At 31.8% G+C, this 4,310-nt stretch overlaps 1 long non-coding RNA gene across 1 annotated transcript in view; it reads left to right on the top strand.

The window, feature by feature from the left end:
• The window catches only part of LOC18610146, a 20,697-nt gene continuing 16,684 nt past the window's right edge, over positions 298 to 4,310 (top strand). Inside the window, exons 1-2 of the long non-coding RNA XR_001926451.1 lie at positions 298 to 330; positions 3,093 to 3,195. This is a non-coding gene — a long non-coding RNA (uncharacterized LOC18610146). The remainder of the gene's footprint in view (positions 331 to 3,092; positions 3,196 to 4,310) is intronic.

Raw genomic sequence — 4,310 nt, forward strand, 5'->3', positions numbered from 1 at the left:
CACCACACTGAGGGACATTAAGTTAATTTGGGTGCAATTGAGGTATAGAAACTGAAAAGAATTAAATTGGAGTTTAAACGGACCCGTTAGGAATTTAATCGGGTGATAAGACGAATTAGGCCAATACCGGGTTTAGATAGTTACCAGTGCATTTTTGCATTCCATATCATGCATTGGTAGTCTAAATTAGTTTAATTTTGATTTAGTACCAACTTGGTGAAACTCTCGATTTTGTACTGTGTCAAGGTGGTGAGTCCTCCGATAAAGGCAAGGAAATTGCATCCGAGGACCAGTAGACAGAGTGCTTCGAAAGTCTGCATTCTAGACATTGTGAGTAAACTTACTGTCATTTTAATTATCTAGGGTGGTTTTTAGATGCTTTCATGAATTCTATGGAAAAAGGAATTTAAAAAGATAAATTTTCATGTTTTATGAATAAATGAGTTTCAATGAAATTAAATTATAAATTGTTTTGAAATTAATAGTGATTTTGAAAAATAGAGTACACGGAGACTGTTAATTGTGGCAATTTGATTGTTTAAATTAACTGGCTTATGATAAATCGAGCATGATTGGCTAGTTGGCAATTGTATTGAAATGCGAATTGTTTGGTTACCTTGAAAAACTACGAATTACAAAATTGCCATATCATGTTATTGAGTTTTATTATATGGTGGATTATATATTAATTAATCACTGCAGTAGGGGGTTTCTGTGGACCAGCCTTTTAGAGGGGCACGGTAAACCCCATTATATTCTTACCTCGAACGGAGAGGCGCGTAGGGTATCTCCTGGGGTAAAGTTTAGGGTTCACTTCACGCTAAACCACCACGTGAGGGGGAACTCAGCCAACGCCAAGGAACGGCTATGTTTTCAAAACAAAAACATGATTTATGTGAAATGTGAATTTTAATAGCCTTGGCGGTCTCGGTAGGATGCCTCGGCCAAGGTGTCCCCGAGAATGGATTTATGGTACAAGCCTAGATTTTTATGAGATTCATAAGCCTCTTTACGTGTTTTGAACAAAATGTGTTCTAATGCTATAACCCAGTTTATGATGATTTACTTTATTGTCTCCATGTATTCAACTCTAGATGTTTATGTTGATGTCTGTTTACTCATTGAGATTTTATAATCTCACCACCCTCATTTCCACCCATTTCAGGTTCAATATAGACTGTAGATAGCTGATCTCATCGAGGACTACCGTTGGATCTATATTTTTTCAAATCGTAGGTTCACAGTCCTCTTTACTTTTGTTTATTCGGGGGCCCTCTTGTTATTGTAAATTAAATTTAATATTTTGGCTTACTGTATTTAAGTATGTATAAATTTATTTAGCTTTTACGCTATAAAAATTATTCACGTATAACTCTATAAATATTATTTTATAAGAAAATAGAATATTTTACTTAATATTTCTTTTATTTTCTTATTATATTCAAATAACCATAATTTTGTTTTAAATGAAGATTTTAGACTTTTAAACTCATTTTGAATTTGAATTATGTGTTTTGTACTTGTATATTACGTTTTAGCCAGTTTCAAAATTTTTGAGAAAAATGACCAAAATACCCCTGTGAGACAAAATATTAATATTTTATTTGTTTAAAGTTGGAAACAGCTTAAAATCTTTTAAAACACGATATTTGACAATGGTTGCTCACAAGGGAACAGAGAAACTAATAGTAAAGCCTTACGGGGTTTTGGGTTGACATTTCGGGCAATGAGTGTCTATCGGGACACCGCGGCGGTTATCACGGGCTCGAGGGGAGTATCGGGTTGTGACATCCAATATGCCTCAAGGTTGTTTTGCACTAGCTTCATTCTAGTATGCATCAAACAATGTGTCTGATATTCCATGAAGAATTTGTCCCATGCATATGTAGTCATTATTATCCCATTTTTGCCTCAAATGAGTTTGCTTCACGGATTCTTCTTCATCTTCTTCATCCGGCCTTGGTGTATCTAGAACATAAGCGACCTTGAACGTTGTAAAGAGGAAGTGCATATTTTTTTGCATCCAATGAAGTTTCTTCCTTCAAAGCAGTCTAGCTTGAAATGTTGGTAGTCGTTTCTTTAAGTGAAGCCATTTTGAATTCCAATAACACAAAAAGCAAGTCTTAAAATTGTTGGTGCAAATGGGGTTTAGATGGAATTCAAGGAACTAGCAAAATTGACTTCAAGGCGAGTCTATCAATAGACGTTACCTTTAAGACTTATTTATCCCCCACCACTCGGTATGTAAAAGGAAATAATACGAATAGCCTTAGTGATACAATGACGCCAACGTCTAACTTTGTCTTGCACTTTATGAGAGTAGGTCACTAGATACACCCAAGGGTTTACAAAATTCTTCAATCTTAAAGCCTACTTTTTGAAAAATGTAGATTATAAGGAATTTGGATGCTTTTCGTAATTGATTGGAACTTCAACATTTACGTTACTTTTCATAACACAACATTTTTCTCTGCTTTTGTTTTGTTTTTGTTTTCATGTATTGAAATGGTTGGCAACAAGTCCTTCTCTCAAGGACACAACCCTTTCATCAAGGTGCCTCTTTGTCTAAAAGACATCTTTGCATTTGTAAGGCACAACTTTTGGATAAAGCGATGTTTCAATAATTTTCTTTTGAAATTACAACAATTCGTTCAAAAGACACAATATGAATATATAATTTTTCATTTGAAAAGAAACCTTTTATTTTGAAAATACATCAACATAAATTTCTATCCAATCGGTTGATGACGCAATAAATTGTGGTGCATGCTCTGTAAGGGCAAAGATCAAGACGCTCAAAGATTCAAATTTTTTAGGTGTGAAATCGATGGGCTAGTCAATTACATGCAACAGTTACTCATGACAGCTCATATTCAGATTCACCATGTTATTGGTCATTAGTCATTACACCACATTGTCAAATTTGGGGCCAGGGTCAAAATTATGTATGGTAAAATATCTCAATAATTTGGAAAAGAATTACTCTATTAAGTAAATATCTTTATAGATTCATTTCAAATTGATTGAACTTTCCATTGTGATGCATTTTGGTCAATCTATCCCATCTTATAAATTGACACTAGTGATTTCAGAAGCCTCAACATCATCAGGAACAACAACAGCAAATAGCCCAAGACAACATGAAAAAAGCTTCTGTTAGCATGAAATTTTTCATCTTTCTGCTATTTGCATCATGTAAGTCAATCCCTCTCATACAAATCTCATTTGTTAACTTTCATGTTAAATTTAATTATAATACTATTAATGCATTGTAATTTTGCAGCAATGGTATTCTCAATGGTACCGAGAGCGCAAGGCCAACCATGCACCACTGTAGCTGATTGCAAAGATCTTTTTTGTATAGACAAAACTTTAGAGTGCCTAGATGGTCGATGCCAATGTGTTCCTACTTTTGGAACAAAAATAAGCTGCTCCAAAGACTTTGACTGTAACAAAGAAGGGTGATCCTAGATGTAACATCCATAGTTGTGTTAATGGACAGTGCAAATGTTGTGATGCCTAAAAAACAAAAAAAAAAGGCATGAATTGTTCTAAAATGAAATAAAGTTTTTGATATTATATTATTGCTTGGTTTGAACTATGAAGCAGATTTGCTTGTAGATTTACGGGAGATGAATCTATTTCTTCTATCTTTTTATTTTTTAAAATTTTAATTTCATATGATATCTAAAAAAATTATGATCACAAGTGATTAAATTTAACTAAAAAATGAAAGTGAACATTCAATTTAAAACAAAGGAAGTACAAAATAAATAGAAAATTTTGAAAGAGTAGCCTTAATCAATCATATAGATAACACTTTAACTTATTCTAAGTATATTTAAACAAGATATTTTATACATTACGTAGACATAGACTTTATTCCAAATAATTATATTATAAGTTATTTCATTCCACATAATTTGATCCTTCGGTTAGGATTAGGGATCAAGATAATAGATTTCTTATTTTCCCCCTTAGCACACATTTCATGAATGAATATATGTTAAATAATTCAAATTCAAAAGTGAAGAAATAGAAATGATGAGATATTTATTGTTTATAAATAATAAGCATAATATTAAAAAAATTTAAATTATTCAAAAATTTTCAAATAAATCTTTATTGTTTTATCACGTTTCAATCAAATACTTATACTTCTATTTTAAATCAAATAAACCTATACAATTGACAAATTGGTTAACTGTCGTTAGTGAAAATATACTTGTCATTTTATATCATGTAATTTTGGCATTTACATATATATCTATATATATATATATATATATATATATATATATATATATATA

Source organism: Theobroma cacao, chromosome 2, assembly GCF_000208745.1.
Source record: "Theobroma cacao cultivar B97-61/B2 chromosome 2, Criollo_cocoa_genome_V2, whole genome shotgun sequence".
Classification (NCBI taxonomy): Eukaryota; Viridiplantae; Streptophyta; class Magnoliopsida; order Malvales; family Malvaceae; genus Theobroma; species Theobroma cacao.